At 44.1% G+C, this 15,948-nt stretch overlaps 3 long non-coding RNA genes across 3 annotated transcripts in view; 2 read left to right on the forward strand and 1 right to left on the reverse strand.

The window, feature by feature from the left end:
* LOC138921815 (uncharacterized) overlaps positions 1-7,584 on the forward strand; it is a 23,565-nt gene extending 15,981 nt beyond the window's left edge. Inside the window, exons 2-3 of the long non-coding RNA XR_011434677.1 lie at positions 1,670-1,825; positions 7,426-7,584. This is a non-coding gene — a long non-coding RNA (uncharacterized lncRNA). The remainder of the gene's footprint in view (positions 1-1,669; positions 1,826-7,425) is intronic.
* On the reverse strand, positions 2,070-14,715 carry LOC138921814 (uncharacterized). Its single transcript, XR_011434676.1, has 3 exons — positions 14,580-14,715; positions 14,342-14,400; positions 2,070-2,201 (listed from the first exon to the last, which is right to left on the reverse strand). It is a non-coding gene; the product is annotated as an uncharacterized lncRNA (long non-coding RNA).
* Positions 9,731-12,716, forward strand: LOC138921816 (uncharacterized). Its single transcript, XR_011434678.1, has 2 exons — positions 9,731-9,977; positions 11,609-12,716. It is a non-coding gene; the product is annotated as an uncharacterized lncRNA (long non-coding RNA).
* Positions 14,716-15,948: the final 1,233 nt, after the last annotated feature.

Below are 15,948 nucleotides of genomic sequence, written 5' to 3' on the forward strand. Positions count from 1 at the left end.
AATTGGGTTCATATCCAGGTTCTGCCACATACCAGCTATGTGACCTGGGGCCAGTTACATACCTTTCCTGTGCCTCAGTTCCCTGTCCTGGATAAGTGGGCGTGGCAGTGGCCCCAACAAGCTGTTAGAGGTCCACTGAGCTGCAGGATGTAAAGCCCTTGGGGAAGTGCCTGGAGGCAGAACCCCTGAGCAGAGGTCTGGTATTGCTGGTGGTGTTACTCTTGTTGTTACCATATGTACTCCTGGGAAGAAGGGGAGGCCTAGGGAGCCTAAGAGACTGGAGAAGAGGTGTCATCACCTCCTCTTTCCCTCCCGAATGAGAACCTCTTACAGTCACAGACAGGGCAGAGACCCTGCCCTGGCTACGTCTGCTCTCTTGCTTGGAACTCCACTTATAGGCTGGTTCACTTTTCGTTTGTTTGGGGCTTTGGGTGCCTTTCTTCTGAGCTCCCTTCCCTGGAGGACAGAGGCTGTGCCTGGGTCAACCTGCCTTGGTGTTTGTACCTCTCTGTGTCTCAAATCTATGCTTCTGAGGAATCTCGGTTTATTGAGCGAATTTGACAGAATTGACTTACACATATTTTTACATTCTTGTTTTAGAAAATACAAGTAAGAATTACATTTAAAGAGATCAACTGATAATCCCCCTTCCTTTGCTAGACTCCACCATCTTACACCCCTACACCAGAAGAGCTGCCTTAGCAGTTTTTGTAAAGTTTTCCGATCTTATTCTTTGCATTTACTTTTATCGCTATGGATGACTCTGTGAAGAAAGACAAATGGGATGTTAAGATACATACCGGTTTCAAGTTTCTTTCTTCAGTTACCATTTCTTAGAGGTCATTTCCATGTCAGTACATAGAGAACCCCTTCATCTCTTTCAATAGCTGCATTTTATGTCATATTATTCATATATTTATAATTCATTTAAATAAGGAAATTGGAAAAAATGCCTTTTTCTTCTTAAGTGAATGTCTCTTTAGAATAACCAAGTCAATCACCGAAATATTTTACAAAAAAGTAAGATTGGATACAAGTGAAACATACAAAAGAAGATATTATATACTTCCTTAAGAATAAAATGTGAAATAATAGAAATAATAAATTTAGTTCACACTGTCCATAAAACACTTGTGAATTTCTTTTTTTAAAATAGAGGGAAAAATGCATGAAACCTTTTTATGAGTTTCCTGTTTTGACACTAAAAATACCAATTCCTCCTGAATAGGAAAATTAATTACTGTAATCTTATAAATGCTTCCCAAAATAAATCTCCGAATTCAGGGATGAACCTTAACAGGATTTTGCCATGAAGTAAAATGAGCTGATTATTCAATAAAACAGAGGAGAACATATGTAGGAGTAGCCATGATAGTGACATTGCCCTCCAACGTAGGAAAATCTACACTATTGATTTAGCAATTAAAACAGGATTGGAAAATATGTCAATGGAACAGAATAGAGATTTTTAACACAGATTCATACAGAATATAATATATGCAGAATATAACAGAATGAAAGAATGATAAGGTTGGCATTTCAAGTCAATGATGCGGCAAAGCAATCTCTTATGTCTATGCTGGAAATAAGTGTGAGTGTGGCGGGGAGACTGCAGGGGGAAGAGGCCCTTGGCTACACTGGATTAAGTGGGTTTCATCATCTTTTTCAGGCTTTCTCGGTTGTCCTCTCTTCCTGAATCCATCTGTGGTGTCAACCAGTCATGGATGCAGGAGACTCTGAAGTTAAGCCCAGCAGCACCACACTGAGCATCCTGAGGAAGAGACCTGAATACTTAAAGCCCCAAAACCTTGCCTGCAAAAACATGGTGAGCTTTTTACTCAGTAGGCAACTGGGGAGGCACAGAAGTGATGTGGATCTGTCAAAGTGGCTGTGGATGCTGGCAAGAGCCACACCAGGGTGGAGCTGGCCTTTGCCAAAAAATCACATGACTTAGCGGGTTATGCCTCCCCAGAACTTTTGGGAAACGAAAAAGACCTAAAATAAACCCCTACCTTGTTTCAGCTGTTAAAAGAAACGCTGTGTCTTCACTCCATTTGTCCTGATGTGTTTTCATGGCCATACAGCTTTCCTGGGCTACCCTGGAGAGGGGAGCCCATTCCTTCTGACATTCTGTGCAGGAGCTCTCAGACTCTGGGAGGTGGTGAGATCACGCTGCATATCAGATTTCTTCCGCCTTTAGTCTGAAGAACAGGAAGGGGATAGTTATGAAGTACTAGGTCGCTCCAAGACCCCAGACTCCTCTCCCTAGGCGTTTTGGAGAGACCTCCACTGTGCTCCCCTCTAAAACCTAGTTGCTTCCCCTGGTGAGGAGCCATTGAGAACAGGCCCTGAGCGGGTGGGAGGTTTAAGACACCTGCCTTTTTATTATTCTGATGTTCATGAGAGTGTCATTTAGAAACTGCAGCACTGTGTCTTGGCTGTCTATTTAATGTTAAAAGATCAGAGCACAAGGCATTTTAATGTGGGAAGATCATAACTTCAGGGCCTTCTAAAGGGAATCTCTTCTCACCGTCCCCAAACAAGTGGAATCCCCAGGGCCCCTTATTTGAGCCACGTGAAATAAACCAGTTCAGGCCACAGCTGACTGAAGAGAAGTCATCTGTCTGAAGCGAAGCCAGCCCTTCTCCACAAGACTTGTGCGAGGACTCCCACAAAGAAGGCTTCCCAAAGGCACGTGCTGGGAAAGTCAGGTCTCACTGGGAGAAACTGGAAATGGGAACTGTAGGAAATGGGGCATTCAGAAGTGAGGGCTAAGCTGAGAGAAGGACAGGGAGAGCTAAGGGGTAGGGGATGTGAGAAAGCCTAGATGATGAGTAAGCTTACATCTGATCAAGGGGGAAAAGTTCAAACCATCACACATTCCAAGCACGACCCTTATTTGTTCTGTACAGGGAGATCCAAAGGGAAACTCCAGGTGCATTTCTCTCCCCGCTCCTCCCTTCTCCATCGTCTGTGTCCTCACAGCTTGTAGAGCATTTCTACAACACCCTTCCTGTCTCTCCTCCTCCAGCCATGTCTCAGGGGCTGTTGTTCTCTCTCCCCTTAGCCCAGTCTCTCCCAGCTCTTTATTATGCACAACAATTGACACAATTATGCAGAACACTTTTCACCCTCCTCCCTGTTCCTGTCCCCTTGGCTGTGCACACTCTGCTGTGGCATTGTCAAATATAGCCACTAGTCTCTTCTCAGTGGCTCAGGTGTGGCCGTGGAATGGAGGGGAGGGTCTCAACACCCCTGTGTGGGTGACTATAACCTACTGCTCATGAGCAAACAGAGGCTGTGAGCTGGAGGAAAGGGAAGACCTGAGGCTGGAGACCAGAAGGTAGGGCAAGAAGGAGACACACCAGGAAGCAGAGACCGATCATAGCCAACCTCCTACAGTCCACTGACATCCAAGAGAAGACGTAACATGTAGACCATAAAGCTTCACGTACCAACATGGGTAAAGCTCACAATCAACATAGTGAGTGAAAAAAGAAGCAGCAGGGAGGAATGTAGCCAAGGGTAACTGAAACATGCCAAGTAGTCTTCAACGTGGACGTATGTAGTAAAGATGCCTCAAGGAGCGCAGCAGGATGTTCAGGTGGAGTTCTCACTCATCTCAGACTTGGCTGACCCCCAGAACAATTGGCTACGACTACCCCCCATCTCACAGGGGTCCCTGACCATCCATGGAGGACTGGGAAGGAAGGCAATCACACACACTCATGTGAGTTCTGACCACCCACCCACAGGAGGGCGTGGACTAACACGGGAGAGTCTGGGTGGGTTGAAGGCCATGGAGGCTCTTCACAGAGGCTCGGTGGTGAGCTGAGCTTACAGGAGGAAATGCCCTTCACCTACTGGGGGATGAGGTCTCAAAGTGTCCACTTGGAGGGTGTGATTTGTCTCTTCCGCAGTCAGAATCGCATGTAAGAAATTCAAATGGGGAGAGGCTAACTGGGGAGGGGGTGGGGGGAGAGAGAGAGAAATTTGGCTATGGTTCTCCTAAGGGGACTTTTCTCAAAAGGTATGATTGGAGACTGGATTTGGCCTTAACATAGTGAAATTCTTGGTGCACGTGTACCTCAGGGACCAGAGGCTGTGGAGAGTGCCTCACACCGTGTCCCCAAAATACTCTCTCCTTCCACTCTTTAATTTCTGCCTCCTGCCTCTTGTTGGCCAAATCTACATGCTATCCAGAGGACAAGGAAGCCCAACATCCCCTACTCAGTCCAAATCCTCTTCACTACTAGCTTCTTTTGCCAACTTCCATAACTAGTCAACAAATCCCCTCATTCCCACTGCCTCAAGGGCCCTTGGATTTTTCATTTCTCAGCCTGAGGAAAAAACCAAGTGTCTGAGGTAATCACTTTATCATGTTTAAGAAATACAAGGGAAGAATGGCTGGAACAGAATGAGGGAATGGGGTTCAGAGTTTGGGAGGATATGGGCTGGAAATGACGAAGCCTTTTAGTCCTCTTGGATAGAATGTGGGAGTGATGTTCCGAGTATTTGGGAGAAGGTTGAACCTGTGTTTCACCTGCTCTCATATGATCCAGAAAGTCAAGTCCGCATCCAAGTCCTGAGCACCCACACACATACGCTCCTGCATGTAATTGTGAAATATAGACATGCATACATCACACATATGCACAACTCAATGATATATCACAAAGAAAATCCTGAAACTATCATCCAGACAAAGAAATGCAACTTTCCGGCAAACTCAAAACCCTACATCTGGCCCCAGTTATTCACAATATTCTTCCTCCCTCTCAAATTTGCTATTTGTTTGTTTGTTTTCCCACCTAAGCTTGCATCCCTAAATACTACAGAGATGCTCTGCTTGTTGAGAAAACAAAACATTTTTGTTATTGTGACATACGATACTCTGAAAAAAGCTCAAAGAGAAATGGAATGAAATCCCACCCAAGAAAGAACACTGGCACCAGCTGGGCTCCCTCCCATCTATTCCTCCCTTCCTCCTACCCAGTGATAACTAACTGCCATCCTGGCTTCAGACACCAGAGTTTTACCAGTTTTTAAGCTTTATTTAAATGAAGTGACACAGATATTTTCCTTTTGGTCTGCTTTCTTTACTCAACATCATGTTTGTGAGAATCATTCACATTGTTGCATGAAGTTTGGTTGATTTGATTTTTGTTGCTGTATAGGATTTTTTCGTACAAATAGAGCACCATGGATTTATCCATACTGATGCTGATGCTCATTTGGGTGTTTCCAGTGTTGCATTTTACAAATAATGCAGCTATAAAACTCCCTGTAGGGGCTGGCCCCGTGGCCGAGTGGTTAAGTTCACGTGCTCCGCTGCAGGCGGCCCAGTGTTTCGTTGGTTCGAATCCTGGGCGTGGACATGGCACTGCTCATCAAGCCACGCTGAGGCGGTGTCCCACATGCCACAACTAGAAGGACCCACAATGAAGAATGTACAACTATGTACCAGGGGGCTTTGGGGAGAAAAAGGAAAAAATAAAATCTTTCAAAATCCCTGTAGCACGTGTTCTGGTGAAAGTATATATGTATTCCTGTTGGGTATATACCTAGTCATGGAATTGCAGATCAAGTTGGCAGGTCTTCTAGACCTATGTGTGACAATACGAAAGTAGTCAACAGTCTAGACAGGAGGGCTCGGAGGAAAATGTGTTCTTCCAAGTCCCAGTGGTTTAACTCACACTGGATGTCTCTGTCATTGGTAGCTATCCCACTAGCGAATTCCCACTTCGGTCAGTTTTGTTTATTAAAAGGCTTTGACTAAATGTTATGTTTCTGACAAACATTCACCTCTGTTGAACATTAAAAGTGCCTTTAGAAACAGTGAGGGTGATGCTCAGATAGGACATGGCTGAAGCACACACACAACGTATAACACACAGATGCACACAATGCATAACACACAGATGCACAAGGATTACACAAAATATCTTCCTGTGGGCATCCTACGCTGTCTGATAGTTCATAATTAAATTCAGGCCTTTGGGTTGAGCACATACTCTATTAAAGGGGTGTGATTGCTGTGTTTCACACTCAATCACATGCCAATGTCATTAGATGATTAGAGACTTCCTCTAATTAGATAGCTGGGAACAACTCGCAAAAGTTCTTGCCCTGGGACACACTGCTAGTAAGTTGCAGGGGCACAATTGCAACCCAAGTGTATGTGATCTATAGCCTGTGGGCTCTTAACCTCACAGCACTCTAGAATGGCGTGAAATTTATTTGTATGTGAGGGAAGGTAAACAGATATTCATCAGGGGGATATTGAAAATGGAGATTATTAGGAAAAATTAACTTTATTCTTGCCATAAAAACTGAAACACTTTTCACATTTTGCTTTATTTTCATCTAGTCTTTCCTTTGCAGATTTATATATGTATAAACTTATATATATGCATACTGTGTATGAAATTTATTTTCATTTCTTTTACTAACCTTATAAGCATTACACTATGTTAATATTATGTAACCTGAATTTTTTCATTTCTTTTGAAGATGTGTGCTCTTTCTGATTATAAAACTGGTGACTTTTATACTGAAAAGAGCTTGTAATTTTATAAAGGCATAAAGTAGACAATTAAAAATGAACACTAATGTCACTCATCCAGAGTGAACCACTTCGATTTTTATTTTTGTTTGCTTTTTACTTTTGAAAAACATTTATAAACATTTTTATATGTTCCCTTCCAGTCAGTTTTCTATACACACGTATACATTTTTTCCTATTACAAAACAGGGATCATACGAAAATTCTCAATTGTACCTTTTTTATGCTGAAGACAGAGTCTTGAAGAAGCCCACCTGTAGGTAGCAGGAGATGGAGAAGGGTTTGTTAGAGAGTAAGCAGAGGCCGTGAGAGGTAAATATTGGGGACAGTAAGTGCGGAAAGAATTTCAAGAAGTCACCAAATGCTTCTGAGAGGTCAGATGTGATGGAGAAGTAAGCAGCAGTGGCATTTAATAATGAGATGTTCATTTGTGTTATTTGAGTGCAGGCCAGTACAATGGGGGGATCAGATCTAGGCTCTGAGTGTTAAGGAGTCCGGGACAGTGAGGAAGGAGAGGGAGCAAGGACGAGGTGCGTTTCCCATCCGTTTGGTTGGGGAGTGCAAGGAGAGAGGAAGGACTGTGCCATTTAGAGGATTTTTCGAGGTTGAGAAGCTCTGAGAGGTGGAGGATCGACTGCTGAGTGAGAGAGTGATGATGTTCAAGAAGGAGGATCATTGATGCAAGACCCAGAGCAAGTGGGACGCAGAGAAATCAAGGGCAGGCACACCGAGCAGAGGGAGCAAGCAGTTATTCGGGTGGGGACTGGGAGCGTTTGGGGAAAGGTGTGCCCAACGGAGCTGTTCCTCCCAGAGAGAATGTTCCTTCCCCTTCCTGCTATCTGCTTCCTTACGTCTCTCAGGTTCTGCATAAGACAGGTGAGCTCAGAATCGTCACTGAGGTCTGGGGCAGTGTGGACTCAGCAGCTGAGGCAGCCTGAAGTCACCGTCCACCTGGAGAGCTGGGTCAGAAGATGGAGGCAGAGACAAATATCCCGTGTCTCTGTTTAGCCTTATTTCAGGTCAGTGGGTATGATTTTACCTGAGGCATTTGCTTTGAGTCTTTACCAAACACTGTGGAATCGCATTACCACTGATCTAGACATTCTCAGACATCACCGGAAGTTCATGTCCGCGGAGGCGGGCCCAGGGCAGGGGCAGGTGCGGCCATGGGCGGTACCTGGAGCCTGCGCGGGCTCCGCCCACAAGCCGGTGGCTGCTAGTGCGCAGGCGCCAGATGGAGTGCACGCATGGGACAGGGAGGACGCAGAGGCGGTCCTAAGGCCTGCTCGAGGAGGCGGGGTCACAGACTGAGGGGTGGGGCCGGAACCAGAGGGGCGGGGCCGAGGTCCCAAGGCTAGTCTTGGGCGAAAGTCAGGGACCAGGGGAGGAGCCCAGGACGCCTGGCTCTATATGTTGAGAGTGGAGCCCGTTTCCGGTGGAGAGGGGAGAGTTCCAGTGCTCTGGAGCTGAAGAGTGTGCCTGGTGCGTGCCCTTCCTGCCCACTACTCACTTGCCCTTCCTAGTTCCTCAGAGGACCCTTGGCCTCTGGATGCCCCTTGTGTGAGGTTGTGAGAACACATTTTCCTGCTTATTCATGCATCTCTCAGCCAGACGTTGTTGGCACCCAGGCCACACATATCTGCCACATTAATAGGAAAGCCCAAAATATTAGCCAACATAATCCAGAGCTGCATCTTCAAAGAATGATGACTATGGCCAGGAAATGTAAAGAAGGTTAAATGTTAAGAACTCTCTTAATTTGCTATTTTAAGAGACCAAAAGAGGATAATCATACAGTCATCTCCATAGATGTTAAAAAGATAAAAAGAGGGGTTATATGATTTTACCATAGGAATTTGCTTTTAGTCTACTATCAACACCAAAATCAAATTACCACTCTGATCATTACATCACTTTCTCTAACATCATAATCACTTATATGCACATAATGCACCACTTGATTAGGGCGATGACACTCACTTCAATTTCTTTAATAATTCGTGTGTTTTATGAGGTAGTGCTGCAGGTCAGCCCCTCTAGTTGCCCACGACAGCTCGGCCCAAAGACGCTGTGGCTCCTGTTGTTCCCATTTAAAATACGTAATTGAATAATGACTTTAGAGTTGGAATTTTAAGTAGAGCTCTTACTAGGTTTATCTATTGTTTATATATTGGAACACTTACGGGAAACTTAGTTTCTCTGATTTCATAGGTTTACTCTGTTAAATAGAATTATTTATTATTTGTGAAGGGTTTATTTATTAAGACTTTGTGTTTTCTTCCTCCCAAATCTCCTTTCCCTCTCTTCCTTATTTTGGTAAATGGCAATTCTTTCCTTCCTATTCTTCAAGCCAAACACCTTTGTGTCCTCCTTGACTCCTCTGTTTCCTTCATGCCCCACATTAACTCCATCAGCAAATCCTCAGCTCTATGTTCAACAAGAACCTGAATGTGACCAGGTCATTGCACCTCCACTGTTACTGCACTTGTCAAACCCTCCATTACCACTCTCCTGGATTATTCTAATAGGCTCCTAACTAGGCTTTCTACTTCTTCCTTACTCTACGCAGTCACTTCTTGTACACATCTTTTGTTGAACATCTGTACACATTTCTGTCAGCTAAAGAACTTGCTGGGTCACAAGTCAAGGTGATGTCCAAAGACTACAAAAGCATGAGTTGAAACCCTCCAAAAATGTACCCTCCTTCTGTCCCCTAGCGCAAGCTCCCTGCCTAAGGAGAGGGAGTGAGAGCACTCTGTTCCTTCTTCTCCATCACTTGGGAGAAGGGGCTGTGAAGAAAGGGACATGGTGCCCTCTTTTTCCTGTGGGTCTCAGGATCCCTCTAGCTGGGAAGAAAAAAGATTTTTAAAAAGTTTGTTTTCTGTCGTACAAAGAAACAGAAGGAAACTTGAACTTTAAATTATCCCATCTGTCACTTTCCATTGATTGAGTCTTGCTCATTAAGATAAATTCCAAGCTAGAATACAATTTTTTATGTTTTGCCTTTTGAGCTCTCCAGAATGTATGCCTTTCAGCTACCTCAGTTTCTTTCTTTTTTTTTCATTCTTTCTTTCTTTTGCTTCCCGCCCCCACCCCCCCCCACATTGCCAGCTGCCAAGGAGGAATGGGGCACTCTATCTCATGGTGTTTCCCTTCTTATTTGAGTTCTTCTGCAGTTCAACACCTGACATCCACCTGCAGAGATGCCCAAGCAAAGTCAGACACCCCCTTTTCTCTCTCTTGTGTGCCGTGTTGGTACAAGAAGGGTGTGCGGCTTCTCTGGGACAGAAGAGAACCCAAATTGAGCTCTACTGTTAACTAGCTGTGGGATCCTGGAGGAGTCGTTTACCCTGATTCTTAGCTTCCACGTCTGTTGAAGGGGAGATACTCATGAAGAGGACAGGATGGCTAGGTGAGCTTGCTTTACAACTTTTGGCTGGTTCTCACTAACTCCCTTCTTCTGACTTAGTTTCCCTTCTCTCCCAGCATGCCGTTGTTCTGCTGAGTGAGTTATTTCAGCCATCTCAACATCTAATGCTGATGTGATGTGGACATTCCTGGTAACTAGCAGATAGCAGGCGCTCAACAAACATGAGTTCTTCCCTCCCTCCCCTCTGTTCTCAACAAAGCAGCTAGCGCTGGATGGTCAACCGCGTCCCTTTGTTCTTCCCCCTGCCCTTCATTGCCAGGATGAGAGTGAAGGGACAAAGCAGAAAGCACTTAGCCAATACTAGAATGTGGTCAGGACATAGACCGTATTTGGATGTCGACAATGGTGCTCTGTATGAAGATGTGGCTTGTGGCCCCAACTATGCCAAGAGCATACTTCCTTTCTCTAGCTGGGTAGCAATCTCCCCTCTGTCCCAAGGATGAAGTTTAATCCTGATGAGATCTGAAGCTTCTTCCAGTTGTGGAAATTAATAAAAGAAACCTTAACTAATTTGGAGTTGGGAAGGCCCATAGGGGAGCTCTCATGCCCTATCACACACTGTCATTTACACCAAAAAGGAGAAGACTGATGCTTGCTTCTTGGACAGGAAGTAAAACTACTGAAGGAAGATTTCTCTTCCCACCTGCAACAGCTCAGCCAATGAGAAAAACCACAGCTCAGCCAATGAACTGCTACTTTCCCCCAATGAATTTTCATTTGAAACGGCCCCTCCCTACTCCCCCTTTTTCTCTATAAAAGCAGCTCCCCTTCTTTCTTTTCCAGATTTGACTATGGTTTGCCATAGCATGTACATCCCGAATTGCAATTCTTTTGGTTATTCCTGAATAAACTCATTTTTAGATATAATAACTGGCAAATTTGCTTTTTAAATTAACACAGCTTCACTACAAGGTGATTCTTTAATGGGTGGAACTGCCTGATCATCCTTAGGTATACAATAATGCTATTCAAAATGGAACGTCTTTTTTGGTTGATTACATTTTAAATGCACTGTTGCTGGTAGAAGTAAAATCAATTTTTATGTTGATTTTGTATCCAGCACCCTTGTTAAACTCTCTTACGAATTCCAATGGCTAATATCTGGTTCTTTTATGGTTTCTAAGTAAAAAATCACATCATCTGTGAAGAATGACAGCTTTGTAACCTCTTTTCTCATCGTCAAACTTTTATTGATTTATCTTGCCTTAGTAGTCTAATTAAGAGCTTTAGTCTCAGGGATTTTTTTTTGCCTGAAAGGAAGTGCTTTCAACATTTCCCATGAGGCAGGATGTTTCTTGGAGGATTTTTTCCCCAAAATACCTCTAATCAGGTTAAGGACTGTTTCTTCTATTTCTAGTGTGCTGAGAGATTTTTCTCTTTTATTAATTACCAATTTTATCTAATTTCTTTCTATTAAAATGATCTATGATTTTCCCATTCATCATTTCATGTGATAAATTATATTACTTGAATTTCTAACATGAAACCATGACCTGTTACTAACTTTTTATGCCATTTGATTTGATTTGCTTACGTTTCATTCAGGACATCTGCATCTATGTTCATGGTTGAGAAAAGCATGTAATCGTTCTATTTTCTTCTGTCCCTGTCAGGTTTTGGTATCAAGGTTATGCTGGCCTCATCAATGAGGTGAGGAGTGCTCCCTCCTACTCTACTTCCTGAAAGTGATTATGTCTATTGGAATCAACCAATCCTTCAGTGTTCGGCAGAACTTACTTATAAAACCATCTGAGCTTGTTTACTTTATCAGAAATTTTTTAACTAACTGACTCAATGATTAGAAGACTATTAAAGCTTTCTGTTTATTTCTTGACCTATTTGATAAATTAGATTTTTCTAGGGAAGTGTTTATTTTATCTAAATAAATATATTCATCCAGCAAAAGTGAATTGAATAGCCACTATATGTTATTAGACATTGTCCTAGGTGCTGGGGATAAAATGGTATACAAGATGGACACAGTCCCTGATCATCGGAATATCATTACAGCGAGGAATACAAACCAAAAGCTAGTGGTTGGGAGAGGAGAGGTGATAGAAATTAAACAAGATTGGCCGTGAGTTTATAAATGTTCAAACTGGGTGATTGGTACACGGTGGTTCATTATACTTTATATATGTTTGAAGTTTTCCATGATAAAACGTAAAAAAAGGTATATACATATACATATATTTATATATAAAGAACTGAAAAGAATATACAAAATGGTCATATGTCAGACATCTTAGAGTAGCAACTTTACATATGATTGTTTTCAAATTCCTAAACTTCCTATATACCATATTTCATCTCTTCTAAGATACACATTTTCCCTCCGTGTTTTAACATCTTTGAAATCAGGATAGATTTTACAATCAATGGCATCATAATTTAAATGATAGTTTTTTAGTTTTTCTTAGTGATATGTAAAACAATGGCATGTCTTATAATTAATGGTATTGAGATTTGATGAAATATGATATTATGTTACTTTTTAATTTAAAAATATTTATTGAAAAATATATTTTTTAAAATGCTTTTTTGGTCAAAAATCTAACCAATGGAGTCAATGAAAGAGTTAAATAAAGACACCTATTTTCTTCATAATAAATTCTCAAAGTTATCCCAATTTAAGAACCATGACTGAATATCTATTGTATATGACTACTATATATTTCCTTTTTAACAAAAACAACAAAATAAATGATTCAGCTCCTACTATGAGTTGTGTACTGATCTTGGCACTGGAGAATCAGCAGTAAAACAAGCAGGCAAAAATCTCTGTCCTCAAGAAGCTTACACTCTATATATTCTTCATAATATTTAAAAATGGTAAGGATAATACATTCTATGTAATAAGAGGAATAGCTATTTGTAAATTAGTTCTCTTATTTACAACTCACATTTATTGCTGATTCATTCAGGAAAAGTTTACATCCAAACCAAATTAAACACATAATTGTGATAGCAATGTCAAAACAAATAATATCTAAAAGTTTACAATCTCTAAAAATAATTGTAACATGAGTGTGTGTGTGTGTGTGTGTATGAGTGTGAGTTTGTGTTTGTGTGGCTTAGTAACTAAAGTAAAGGTAATATTAAACTAAATACTTAGTCATTAATTAAAAATTTTTAAGATTTTGACAGAATAAAGATTACTAACACAGGTGAGTGCCCAGACTCAGAGTTCTAGCCAACCCACTAAGGAGGATCTGGCATGGTCTGGTGGTTACTGGACCCTTCTTCTCCTTAGGACTCTTTCTTGCTAGGAGAAGGGAGTGGGGATGGTGGTGGTAGGGTGGCAAGAAACCCCTGCAGTCTGGGATGGAGAAATGTGTTCCTCATGGCCTGGGGATTTGAAGGAAATGGGTGGGAGAGAGGTGGTATAGACAATATACATGAATGCCCTCTGATGCCTTCAGGGAAAGACCCAGCCAGGAATGGAATTCCCTTGTCGTTGCTTTGGCTGGTGAAACTGTACGTTTGATGTAAATGTGCCAAACAAACAGCACTCCATAAGAAGTGGCCCACGAAGACGTTCAGCTAGGCCTGGCCTGCTCACCCACCAGGCGCAGGGAAGAGGCCAGGACTAGAGACAGTCCATCTGCATCTGGGAGTCCTTGTGATTGAAACTTTCTCATTCAAGGGCTGCCCTCGCAGCACTGAGGCTATTCCTTGATACAGTTGCTAATGAATGCACTGAAAAAAATCATAGAACAGAATTAACCAGATGGCTTAAAACCTGGAGATCTTGGGCGTGTTCACAATTATGTTCTTAAAATGATTTTATTACACTGTTGAAGCATCAATAATCATCCAAATTAAATCAGCAAAATGTTTTATTGCAAACCTAAGATGCAAGGTAATAAGCTTATCTTTGAAAGATCCTCATTTACTTGAAAATAATTCATTCTGAAGAAAAATTGCTTTACTTTAGAAATTTCCGACAAGTTAAACGAGGAAATAAATACTAAAAATTCTTCTAACTGCTTGCATGGGGGAGTCTGTCTACAATTTAACTCTGCTAATAGAACACAACATAATACCTCTACCCCCAGGAGTGTTTCTGGACTGAGGGGAGGAAGGAGCAGAAGGATGCGTGTCTCCACTCAGCAGGTCACCAGGCTCTGGCCACTGAGCGCCACCCTGTGCTTCTGGGCAGCGAAGAAGGAGCCAGGCTGCTCAGGCCCACATCCCACTGCTGCCTCTCCTTGGCTTAGGGCACTCAGGCGAGTTCTCCAACCTCCTTTGGCCTCAGATTCCTCGTGTACAGAACGTGAAGTGCTCAGCACAGTCCCCAGCACAGAGTGCACACTCCACAGTTGTCAGCAATTACTAATACATACCTGAAGGAAACAGCCTGCCTTCGTTCTCCCCAGTGCTCTCATTTTCTTCACGCTGACACCTGAGAAAGGACAGACCGTGGTCTCTACACTCCCGTCGTGACCTATTGCTGCCCCGATGCACTCACAACAGCCGGCAATGGCCTGAGCCCGGGAGCACTTCCAGCCCACTGCGCTGGGCCCCCGCACCCCCCACCCCACTCCCTGTGGACCTCCCTCAGTGCCCCAGCACTGCTCTCACCTGGTTCTCCTCCTCGTCCTGCTTGTTCCCTCTGCAGGACAAGAAGCGCACACAGACTTCACTCACAGGGCCCACCGTCTGTCACCAGGATTACTGGGCAGCGCCCTCTTAGCTGGTCTCTCTGCTTCACCCCGAGGCCAACTCCAGCCTCCTCACCACCAAGCAGCCACAGGGCTCCTAGCAACATGCAACTCAGAACTTGTCACTCCTCTAAGAAGCCAAGCCTTCAGGGACTTCAGATCTCACGTACAGCAAAAGCCAAAGAATTTCTAGTGGCCTACGAGGCCCTGCACGGCCTGGCTCCCTGTTACCTCTCTGACCACATTTCCTGCTACTCTAGCTCTCACTTCCTCTGCCCCACCACTGAAGTCCCATGGTGTTGAAATCTTAGACTTTGACACTGTTCAGATGAGTCATACTTAACTCGGGACTACAAGGAATGCTTTAATATAAAGTCACAATAGGCCTGAGCTTCCAGACAGATCTGGCCCAGACTCTGTTTTGAGGCCACAGTGTATGTGACAGCTTGGCTTTTCCACAATATCTGCGGTAGCATCTAACACTGCACAGAAAGCCCTGGCTCCGAGCTGACCAGTGAAGTCTCTGAGCGGGGAAGAAGGAAACGGGGAGAGGAAAAAGACGCCTGAGTCAGGGATGTGTGGGGGCTGCAACCCCAGAAAGCAGAGTCTAGTCTAGCCTCTGGCCTCAAGTCAGGTTTTTGCCCCAGCTTCCAGGCCTGAAACCTGGTCATCCTGGGAGCCCCACAGACAACCCCCTCTACTCCATAAGGAACATATAAGAGCCTCTACTGGAAGTGGTTTCCAGGTGGCCACCATGTTTCCTCCCTCACCATTGGTGAGAGGGGCTGAGACGTCCCAGCCACCCACCCAACTCGTACCATTGACCATCATTACACACGCTGCATCCCCATTGGCAGGCCGGAGGCGGGGGGTGGGGGGGGTGGAGGCAGCTGCATGTGCTAGGGCACACCCAGGGCCTCTGGGAGACTGCAGGCTTCTCAGGTGGCAGTTGAGGCTCCTGTGAGGATTCTGACTAGTGGTTGACCCTCAAGGAGGCAGAGGCAAAGAAGTAGGAGGGGCAGCTCCTGAGCGGCCACTGTGGGCAGAGGGCAGTAGGAAGGTGGAAGCTGTGACCAAGGCAGGCCTCGCTCCTCACACCTCATCCTACTTGTGCCCAGTCCAGCCCTGTCAGGAGGACCATGTTCCACTGCGTGACCAGGGCTGTGGACTTCTCCCAGAGGGCAGACTCTGCAGAGGAGTGCCCACAGCAGCTGGGGCTCCAGGAAGGTACCCACTTTGTCCCCTCTGCACACCAGGGCCTGGGCCTGGAGGGGGGATGGCGCCATCTT

This window comes from Equus caballus, chromosome X (assembly GCF_041296265.1).
Source record: "Equus caballus isolate H_3958 breed thoroughbred chromosome X, TB-T2T, whole genome shotgun sequence".
Taxonomy (NCBI): Eukaryota; Metazoa; Chordata; class Mammalia; order Perissodactyla; family Equidae; genus Equus; species Equus caballus.